We start from the raw sequence: 10,927 nt of genomic DNA, 5'->3' as shown, positions 1-10,927 counted from the left end.
AGCCTGGCTGAGCTCGAGACCTCACAGGCCCCTGGACCAACCCCAGGCCCCCTTTGATGATGTCATATTCACCACAAAGGATTCTGCTTTTTCTGTACCCTGGGCATCATGAATCTTACATAACTCTGTGTCCTCGACCTTGATGCTAAAATCATTGCATTCAGTGAGGAGCCACTGGGGAGTTTTAAGGAAGAGAGGTGGTGGTGTTTGCAACTGGAAAGTTGTTGTGGTGACCAGTGAGGGCCAGGGGTAGAGGGGGTCGGGGTGTAGGCAGGGGCACTGGGGCAGACCTAAGAGCCACTCAGAAGGTGGAATCAAGAACTTGGCATGAGCCAGAGGGACAAAGCCCATCTCCTCGGTCCCTGGGGGTGAAATAGGAACAGGCCTGCCACCCTGCTCCCAACATTGCAGGGGGCAAAGGGAGAGGTATCAGGGGGAGTGGCTGCCTGGGGTTGTGGCCTCTGGAGGAGACCGGGCTCAGAGGTGGGCCGTGAGACAGAGGACAGCCATTTCTCTTTGGACGTTTACAACTATTTGCCTACGTTACTTTGACCATAAAAGTTTCAATTAAAAAAAAAGGGAAGTCATGTTAGATTCAGTCATGTTCTTATACACGTGAACTTTAGGGAGTTCATAAGCCTAGAAATTGTGCAGAGTCGCAGGTACAGGTCTCTTCTGAAAAGGGGTCTATAAGTTTTATCAAATTCTCAAAAGAGACTGCGACCTGGTAATAATAATTAACATTTGTGTAACACTATATCTCAGGCTCTGAGATATGTACACACACACACACACACACACACACACACACATTCACTAAATCTTCACAACAACCCTATGAGACACATTCTATTGTGCCAAATAATAAAAATTCAACAGTAAATTTTAGAGATCTAATTGGCTTTATTCATTGATTCATGAATCAGTCTGCATCCCATCTAGCTGGTAGAGGGGAGCTCCAAAGGGTGACTGAAAAGCTAGACATGGAGCAGAAAAAAGGAAAATATTAGCAAAGAATCCATTGTTTTAGGCAAGGTTGCCCTCCTAAGGGGAACAAAAGGGTCTATCAGTAAATTTCCTAATGCTGACCAGAAATGTTGACTGGTTATAGGTTGCATTCCTGGGGGGTTGAAACTACAGATAGGTTAGGCATTAAGTCTTGGTTTACTGACTTAGGGCCTTAACCTGCATGAAGCCATTTGGGGTCTCTGGTTTTCTTTTTAACAATTGTCATCCCCATTTTACAGATGTAGGGACTGAGTGAGGCACAAGGAGGTTAAGCTTGTTGCTGAAGCTTGCTCAGTTAGTGAGATTTGCTTCTCCAGAATGTCGACCACTAACCTAGACCCACTCTGGTCCAATACTGAACCGCCAGCCAGCCTGGATGTGTGGACCTCTGTGCTCACAGCCCTTCTCATGCCCCTCACTTCAGTAACAGTGGGAAATCCTGGTCCCTCACTGTCATCGCTGCCCACAGCAAGGAAGGTGATTTTGTGTCAGGGACATCTCAGGAACAAGCTTGGAAGGAGGGGGGAAGCCTTCCCACCCATCAGCACCCCAGCACCACTGCAGAGGCTGGTCCAGACTGGCCAACCCCCAACAGGGACGAGAACCCACCTTCCTCAGTACTAAACCCTACTGTCCCCCTGGCCTCTCCTCTGCCTCCCCCCTCAGCTCCATCTGAGGCTGAGGAAATGCATCAAGTTGGCAACATTGGGTGGGACCCAGGACCTCTAACTTCCATTTCCCCATCCCCTGCAGTCCTGCCCTAGCATGGTTTGGTCCCCGCTTCATGGATTGTCCTCTGAGGCCTCCTCTGTGCCAGAGCCCTCCCCCCAAGGAACTTGTGACAGAGGCAGGACCCTGCAGAGGAGACAGGGGAAGAGGCTGCCTCAGGAGATAGTGAGGGCCCCTCCCCAGGAAGCATGTGAGTGGAGAATGGATGGCCAGTCATTTGACAGGGGCCTAGACTAGTGGTCATGCCCACATCTCATAATCTCCTCCCCATCTAGGACTTCATGTGGGGTCTGGTGACACTTACAGACATCACAATAAGGTATATGATTGGCTCCAGCCAGCTGGGCCTCACAGCCTGCTCTAGACCTTGATTTCTCAGAGGCCCAGAGAGAGACAGGGGCTTGCTCAAGGTGCCCCGGCATCTGGAGCTGCACGAGTGGGAAGGGAAGCCCAGGACACTGGATGGCAGGGGGAGAGGAATGAGCCTGGAGGAGGGGCTTGAGCAAAAGGGTCAGAGGGGCTTTCTGGAGGAGGGAAGACATTCATGAGAAGTCCTCAGGTAGGGAGGGTTTGAATAGGCTGAGAAGCAGGGGGCCAAGAACAGGCCATGTTCAGGCAAAGCAGGAGACGGCTGGAGTCAGTAGCCTGATGAGGGGTCTCAGTGGGGCTGTGGAACGTGAACACCCAGCTGGGCAGGGGAGCTCCTTACTGATCGCCCCTAGCCCATCCAGGACAGAAGCCTGTCCTGGTGCCTGGTCTCAGAGAGGGGAATTCCTCACTTACCCTAACAGCGTGAGAGTCGAGTTGGGGAGACAGGTCTGGGCCTCCCACCTCTACCGTCAGACAGGGGCCATCAAGTCACAGCTCTGTCTCCTCACAGTCTTCCCAGAGCAGGGGAAGAGGCTCCCAGCAGGCGGGCCCTTGCCAGCCTCGCCAGCCCCACCCCACCAGCAGGGCGGCAGGGACACAGGGACACGGGAGGGGTTGCCCCAGCCGCCCCTCCAGAGCAGGATTTTCCAGGGTTCCGGCCTCAGCTGGGAGCGGGCTATTTTTAGCAGGCTCTCCACAGCCGCGAGCTGTCTCAGAAGTGCCAGCGCGCTCATGCTCGGTCCCTCACTGTTCTCGGCTTTTAGCTCTTGCAGGGAGTGATTCTCGCACTCAGCACGCTCTGATTACCAGAGTGACCTGAGCAGCTGCCTCACGTCTCCTCAACGACGGAGCCCATAGGCGAGTGACATGAGAGGAGGCTGCAGGCAGGCCTTCCCCCCACTGTTCTGCAGCCCTGCTGTCCCCCCAGCCACTCTGGCACCCCTCACGGCAAGGGAGCCTGGGGGCAGAGGGTGGACGGATTTGTTGGCTTGATTCGCATGATGTATCAGTTACTTCATGAGGTGTGAGGTACATTCCGGAGGAACAGAGGAGCGGGAGCCCACTTGCCCCAGCCCTTTGCAGAAGGACCCGCCCGGGAGGGAGGTAGTTTACCCCACCCCAGGGAAGAGGAACTCATTGAGAAGAGCCCCACACTCCCCTCGATGGGGGCAGAGACTCTAATGTTTTCTGAGGGGTTCAGCAGTGCCAGGAGAGAGATGCACTGCTGTGCACGTAATAAACGGTTCATGCCATTCTTCACTTCCGCAGAGGGTTATAAACACACTGTGTTGATAGGTCTTCTAGTTCTTTAAGAGAACGTTAAGATTCAAAATCTGTTGTGGAATCTCCCAGGTTTTAAATGTTGGCAACTAGGTCAAGTTTTTAAAAGAATGTTGTGTAGTTTAAATGGAACGTATCCAGGAACCCTGCCTGATCCACTCACTGGCCAGGAGATGGGAGTGGTGCTAAGCATGGACCCAGCTTTCCAGCGCGCAGTCTGCTCCATTCCAAGAGGTGCCAGCATGGGAGGCCCCTCCATTCCAGAGGGGAGCAGCCTCAGGACCCCGGATCCCAAAGGGCAGGGCGCCATCCTTTAAGGCCCAACCAGCATTTTTCAAATGCTCGTCCAGGGAAACTAGTTCCAAGAGCTGTTGGTAGACGTTCCTTATTTATGGGCTAACACTCAGAATCTCTGGGTTCAACACAGCAAAACAGACTTCTTTATTGCAGGAGTTGCCCAAGCCTTTAACAAGTAACAAAGTGCCTCGTGAATTTCCAGGAGGTGAGGCATATGCAGTGCTTCTCAAAATATTTCCACATGGAACTCACTTTTAATGCACACCCATTAACTCTGCAAAAGATACTACCACTCCATAGAATGTGGTTCTGGAAGTGTGGCTCACCACACTCTTACCCATTCCTCAGACCCAACATCCCAGGGTGGCTGTAGCATAAGCATGGGGGGTAGGAAGAGTGGCAAAGGGGAAGCTGGGACCAGAAGGCACTAGTCAAGAGCATGGCTTTGTCTTGAGGGCAGAGTGTTAAGCCAGGAGGGACCTGGGGGACTAAAAGGTAAGCGCTCATTGCTCAGACACCAGACCAGAGGAGAGGGACCTGGCCAGAGGTAGGGAAAGTGCTCCAGAGTGGACAAGTCCCAGGGCTAAATGGTCAGGACTCGGTGGCTGAAAGGCTGTGGGGAATGCAGGGGAAGGAGGCAGTAAGGACGAAACCAAAAGAGGGGCTAAATGGACAGAGCCCAGACTGAGGCTTCCCTCCGTATGCCCTGCCCCACTACCCATCTCATAAGGGAGCCAGGCTCAGGCAAACTTAAGCCACCTGTGGTTCCCATGGCAACCGCGGGAGAGAAGCAGCTGGGCAAGCAGAGACAGAGAAGTGAGTGGGGAGGGGCTGCTGTCCTGATCCATGCCCTGTGGGACCCAGGAGTTCAGAGCCTGGCCACCCCACCCCCCAGGCAGCTGATAGTAGCCAAAGGGTGGCCAGGAGAGAAAGGCAGGGCCCTGCCTGCTACTGCCCCCCAAGACTCCTGTTCCCAGAGCCCAGTTAAGAGGATGATCCAAGTTCTTGCTTCTGCAGTGAACCCCAACATCGCTCTGGTCCAGCCTGTGTCCACTGACCCCCAGCAGCCCTTGTCCCTACCTCTAGGAGGAAAGGCAGGGGCGATCCCCATGACTGTTTCTCTGTTGCCCGCGCAGCCACAAAGCTAATTTTAGCCCTGACATCAGGCTGCAGCCAGGGGCATTGGGTTGGAGAGGGCTGTGTGTCCGCCCAGTTCTAAATGCTGGGAGCTCTGAAGGCCCTGGGTGCCCAGAGGGAGGACTGGATGGCGACTGTCCTGACCCCTGGGCCCCTATCTGCCACACAGGCAGGTACTCCCACCCCCACCGCTCACCTCCCTCTAGGACTTCCTGCTCTCCTGGGGACCCACACCCGGACAACAGCCACACCCTTAGCCAGACACACAGGCCCTCCAAGAGCTGGCCCTGCCCACTTTTGGGTTATTCCCATTGCTCTGGGCTCTCTTTCTGACCTAGTTAGGCTGGTTAGTAGTTAGCTGCCCCCACCCGCACACAGAGCCAATATGCTGTACTATCTATGTCCATACAGATAGGATGCTTCCAGCAACCCCAGAACCACATGCTAAAATCCTACTGTGGTTCAGATCAAATATCACCCCCTCCATTAAGCATTCCCCCATGCCTTAGTCAGAGCTAAATTCACCCACCTCTGTGCACCCGACTTCCTTGTATCCCTCTATGAGGCTATTTGTGCACACACTGTCTCCCACGTGAGGCTCTAAGCCCCTGAGAGTCCTGTTCATCTGTTTGCCCCATAAACCCAGCATGATGCTTGGCATACGGTCAGCATTGCTGGGGCCTGGAGAGGGTGGAGGGTGAGCGTGGCCTCTTAAGAGGGGAAAGAAGCGGCCGATCCCAGCTCAGCCACTAGTTTGCCCCCACTCCCGATTCACAGTAAGAAGACTGCCCACTTCGGGCCCGATGGCTCCCTCTGAGAATCACCCGGGAGTAGGCCTAAATGTCTGACCCCAGAGGACATTCGCTGACCTCTGGCATGGCGGGAAACGACTCAGGCCAGACACTCTCACTAAGTAACTTGACCTGAGACCTTCCACACGACGTCGTCAGTTCACGACTGAGGCAGAAGCCAAGAGCGTGTGTCTGGAGCGGCCAGGATGTAGACACAGTGCCACCGTGGAGATGAGGAGCAGACAAGGACAGAAGGGACGGTTCTGCAGCCCCAGCCTCAGCCACAGCCCTCCCTCCACAGACACCCCACCCAGCCATCCAGTCCCACCTGGCTCCACTGCCACCCCTGTTCTGTGTCCAGGCCCTGCGCCACAATGCCTCGCGTGTTCATGATGTTGCTACAGTGCCCATGACCCCCATAGTCATGCTCCCAGGCAACCCAGGTGACTGCCCAGCTTAGGGCGGGGAAGCCTCGGGGACCCTAGAAGGACCACAGCACAGAGAACGCTCTGTGCCCTCCCATGCCTTTCTCTGCTGTAGGAAGGTGGGCTCCCTGAACATGGCCGTGGGCCCTACATCCCAGCTCACAGGAGAAGATCCCCCTCGGGACTACCGGCTCTGGGAAAGACAGTGAGTTGCCCCTCAGGGCCTCCACTTGCCAGCCCACAGAGAAGGGTCCAGATAAGCCAGCGAGGAGTGAGGCACCCAACTGAGGGCCATGGCCTCCCCTGTCCAACCCCTGCTTAAGATGCCAAGACCCTGCTGCTTAACCTCCTAGGCTGGGGGCTACGGATGTGCTAGGCTGGGGCAGGATATGCGGTGGCCACCACTGGTCATGTGATTTTTCTCCCTGGGCCTCACTTTCCCCTTGTGTGAGTTCCTGAGTGCAGGACCTATGGTGGCTTCTGTTTCCCAGTCCGGAAGCTGCCACAGGCAGGGTTGGAGCTCCTCTGATTGATTCTATCCAAGCTCACAGGACTGAGTGCACACCAGGCCTGACACGAATGTGTTTCCTCCCTGTTGTGTCAGAAGATGCTGGAAGAGGGGAAGGTGGGAGAGGCCCTGGAGGCCTAGGATGGAGCAGGCCCAGGGATGACCAGACTTGCCCCACCCTCACCCCCACAGCCATCCCCGAAGAGCCATTTCTCCAGGAGAAGGGACCCAGGTGGCAGCCGGCGGTCATAAAGCCGTCTCGGAAAGGCTCCTGACGGCCAAACGTAAGTGCCCGTGCCACGGGGAGTAGCAGAGCTGGTAAATTACCGCTGAGGGCTGCACACCGCCCCCACTCTGTATTTATATCCGCCTTGGTGCCTGAAAATGGATATTTATGCATTTTCAATATTCAGGGCAAACGCTCCATCACTCAGCACCGCGTGGTTGCAGCACCGGCCCCGCGGAGACGTTCCTCTTCCACCTGTTTTGCCAGTTTGGGGGCTTCCGAGTGGGGCCTGGACCCAGAACCTCTACAGAGCCCCCGCCTCCATCTGCAGGCCCACAAGCCCCAGGGTGATGTGGAGGGAACGAAGGGCCAGGCCAGCCTCTCCTTGGAGCCTCAAGACCAACTCAGAGACAGGGTCAGTCCCCACCCCCTTCTTTACAGAACAGCAGCCAAGCCTCCGAGAGGTTGGGTGCCCGGGACAGGCTCACACAACATCCTCTTTAGGCCAGGATTCCTCCATCCATGTCCCCAGGGGGGTGACCCCCTCCTGACCAGCCCACAGATATCCCAATCTCCAGATACTTCTGTGTATGTCTTATGGTCTGCCTCATCCTGTCTCAGATTCTCTAAATTCCTCTGTGTCTCTGGGCCTGTCTGGCTCTCATGGGCTCAGTCTCAGGCTCTCGGGTCTCTTTCTCTGTCTCTTTCACCCCTGATGCCTGTGTCTCTTTGTCTCACTCCTATGCCCCATCCCCCCTTTCCTGCCTCACATGCTTTCTCTCTGAGTCCCTGTCCTTGTCCACCCCTGTCTCCCTGACTTCGTCATGGGGCCGAGATCAGGAGTGGGATGGCAGGAGCTGTCCTGGTGTCCAGGACGGGCCTCCTTTGGTGGTCATGTCTCCCCCAAGCCTGGCCTTGAGAAAGGAGGGCCCCTGAGCCACGGACCCACAGAGCACAGGTGGGGCTGAGGTAGGGAGTTTCTGGGAGCAGATTTCCACTCTGTGGAAGCGAGAGATGGGGTGAACCCCTCATCCCCAGAGCCATGCAGCGGGCCCTGCAAGGAGATTTCTGCATACGTCCAACCATCAGGCCTTGAAGGGCCCATCTGGTTTTGGGGATGGGACTGAGTGATGGGGTCCCTGGGCCTGCTCTGAACTGAAAGGGTTAATGCCTGGCCCTTGAGAGCTTCTTGAACCTGCTCCTGCTCCTACTCCTTCACCTTAACCTCTCCAGCTAGCCCCTTTCTCCTCCCTCTCTCCCCCTCTCTCCCCCTTTCTCCCTCTGTCTCTCTCCATCCATCCATTCCTCTCTCCCTCTTTTCCTCCCTCTCTCTGTCACCAACGATAAGAATTAATTAAATATGTCCTCAGCTCCGGTCTCCTCACTTGCCCCAGGGAATTAACCAGCCCCAGCACCTCAGGCCTTGTTAGATTCCAGGAAAAACATAACGCTTGCCCTCTGCAGCATGTACGTGTGCGTGTGGGGGTCCCTGCACACGAAGAAGTACACACAGTGCCCACAGGGGCGTGCCGCGTGCTATTGCATGTTTCCATGTCTGGTCTGCCGGTTCGTCCACACGCACAGGTCTGGAGACGCCGGTCAGGATGTTTATGGGAATACTTTCATGAGTCTGCTGGTATGGATGAGGGTCTGCGTTCCCTACGGACATCTGCACGCGTGCATTGTATGTCTTTGCACTTAAGTCCACCTCCCTGTGGACATGTGTCTATCGAATCTGTGTGCTTGTACAGTGTGTCTGGGTATGTGCATTACCGTACAAATCTGTTTGGACAAAGACCTATACGTCTCTGTGTTGTGCGTGCATGTGTGCATGTGCACATCTAACAGTATCGTGTGCTGGTGGGTGAGCGTGTCTACGTGCTAATGTGTGTGTGTGTGCGTGTGTGTGTGTGTGTGTGCAGCGTACCTACACCCTGGCCGCCCTGCACACGTCTCCTTCCTGTCTCCCTGGGAGCCAGCGGCCCTGTCTCCAGCAAGAGCCCTTGTGCTGCGTCTCTGGGGTGATGACGGTGGAGTCAGTGGCAGTGGCAGTACAGGTGGCAGGAGCCCAGAGGTAGGAAGGTGGAGGTGGTGCAGGGGAAGGCACCTGCTAATGAGGCCACCGTCCTTGCCGGGCCTGGGAGCCAGTACCACTAATCATCGCCTCAGTAAGCAGCTCCCCAGGGAAGGGCTGCTGTGGAGCCCTGCTCCCCTCCCTCCCCTGGGACCCCTTCTCCACCTCCTCCCTGGACCTGAAGACACTGCAGGAGCCCTGGGCACCAAGAAGAAGGACCAAAAGAGAGGGGAGCCAGTAGCTCGTCCCACCAGGGGACCCAGGATGCCTGCCTGCCTGCCCATCAGCCTGCTGCCAGGAAGCCCACCTTTTAACATACTCCTCTGTGTCTCCAAAAGGCCTCCGGGAATTCAAATGTCCTTCTGGGGAAGGCCTCCACACCCTGACCAGTCATTCCCTCCACAAACAACGAGCAGACTTCTGGAAAATGAGCACTAGGCTGGGAGTCAAGTGGGCCAGACGATAATCCCAGCACCGTGTGACCTTGGGCAAGTTCCTATACCTCTCTGGGCCTTGGTGTCCTTGTCTGAAAAATAGAAGAGGACTAGAGCCACTTTTCTCAAAGAATGACATATGCATCATTGGTGAGACACAAGACTATTTTTGATAGTACAGAGAAATGGGCATCTGCTATTTTAACTATGTATTTTCATGTGTATGTTCTCACATATGTGTGCATATGTGTGTATTTAACTAGCACATCAGACCCCTGATTTCACAAACATTGCTTCAGACAAGGCTAAAACACACATTTAAATTTTAAAAGTGAGCCAGTTTAAGGAAAAATCTTAAGTGAGAGTAAAGACTGGCATCTGAGTATGACAACGGTCCTGGTGGAAGCTGATGAGTGACTCCAGCCCCGGGTCAGAGGGTCCCTGAGACCTTCCATCTCTGAGAGGCAGTGGGTTCAAGGCCTCAAGCCCCCTGGAATGAGAAATACGCAGACTGCTCCTTGGTTTCCACTCTTGTCCTCATCGTCACTATGACAGACCGTCATGTGGAACAGCAGAAGTTGCTATGGGGTAAGTGGGATGGTCCCTCCTGGCCCACAGGCCCCCACGAGATCTCGGATGACACAGGCAGTGTCCACACATGTGGCCCCTGGGGCGGTTCGGGCCAGTTAGGCCAGGGCAGGGAAATGGCACATGGTAAAGGCAGAGGTCGAGGGGGTCTGAGCAGAGATGGCTCTGGCTGGGCCTGAGGTGCCCTGGGGACTCAGTAGCCACATCTCCTGTGGAACCTAGGGAGGAGGCTGTCTGAACACCCCAGGCCAGTGATTAAGGTATTCCACCTGTCCTGCCCAGGGAAGAGCAGCCTGTCCCACAGCCCCAAATGTCTCTGTCCTCCAAGAGGCAAGAGGCCGGGTATGAATCACAGGAATTTACAGCCCAGCCCGGCGTGGGATTTATGAGTCTGCCTCAAGCCCGGCCAGCGGGGAGTGGCCGCCTGTCAGCCCCCCATTGCCCCTGATTGACGAGGCTGTTTCCTGCCAAGAAAAACTCCCCTCTGTGGCAGACAGCGGAGGGAAAGGTTGCCAGGCCCAAGGGCCAGCCCATCACCCCATACCTGCCCAGACCTGGACCCCTGTCCTGCTCTCACAGCCCACACTTCCCATGATTCCCCCAGTTCCACACACTGACACCCAGTGAGGATGTGCACCTGAAGGGCCTGGCTCCCCAGTCAGAGTTCTACCTTCCCACACCTGCCATGTACTCACCCTTTTGCGGCGCCCTTCAAAACAGAGCCATCGCGGGGCCCAAGGCTGGACATACCAAATTCCAGAATGGATCTCTGAGGGAATCTAGCACACACACATTTCACAGATGAGCCAGAGGTCCAGAGAGGGATGGGCTTTGCCCAAAGTCACACAGCAGCACAGTGGTGCGGCTGAGACCTGAGCCACAAGACCCTGGACTAGTCATTTCCAGGTGTGGTCATAGCTGATTGCCGTGGTGCCCATGGGGATACTTTTCATCTCCAAATAAGGACTCCTCTCTGGAGAATCTATGGGACTTGGGTTAGACTCCCTCCTCCACCACTTTGTGTCTGAGAGTCACAACATCTCTGCGCTTCCTCACCTGG

The 10,927-nt window shown here is 55.4% G+C and overlaps 1 long non-coding RNA gene across 1 annotated transcript; it reads left to right on the top strand.

Annotated features, from left to right (window-relative positions):
- The first annotated feature begins 1,973 nt into the window (after positions 1-1,973).
- Positions 1,974-3,366, top strand: LOC125909034 (uncharacterized). The gene is made up of 2 exons (XR_007453527.1): positions 1,974-2,296; positions 2,871-3,366. It is a non-coding gene; the product is annotated as an uncharacterized LOC125909034 (long non-coding RNA).
- Positions 3,367-10,927: the final 7,561 nt, after the last annotated feature.

Source organism: Panthera uncia (genome assembly GCF_023721935.1).
Source record: "Panthera uncia isolate 11264 chromosome B3 unlocalized genomic scaffold, Puncia_PCG_1.0 HiC_scaffold_1, whole genome shotgun sequence".
In the NCBI taxonomy this organism is placed as follows: domain Eukaryota; kingdom Metazoa; phylum Chordata; class Mammalia; order Carnivora; family Felidae; genus Panthera; species Panthera uncia.
The sequence above is the reverse complement of the archived record's forward strand: the minus strand, read 5'-3'. Positions and strand labels throughout refer to the sequence as shown.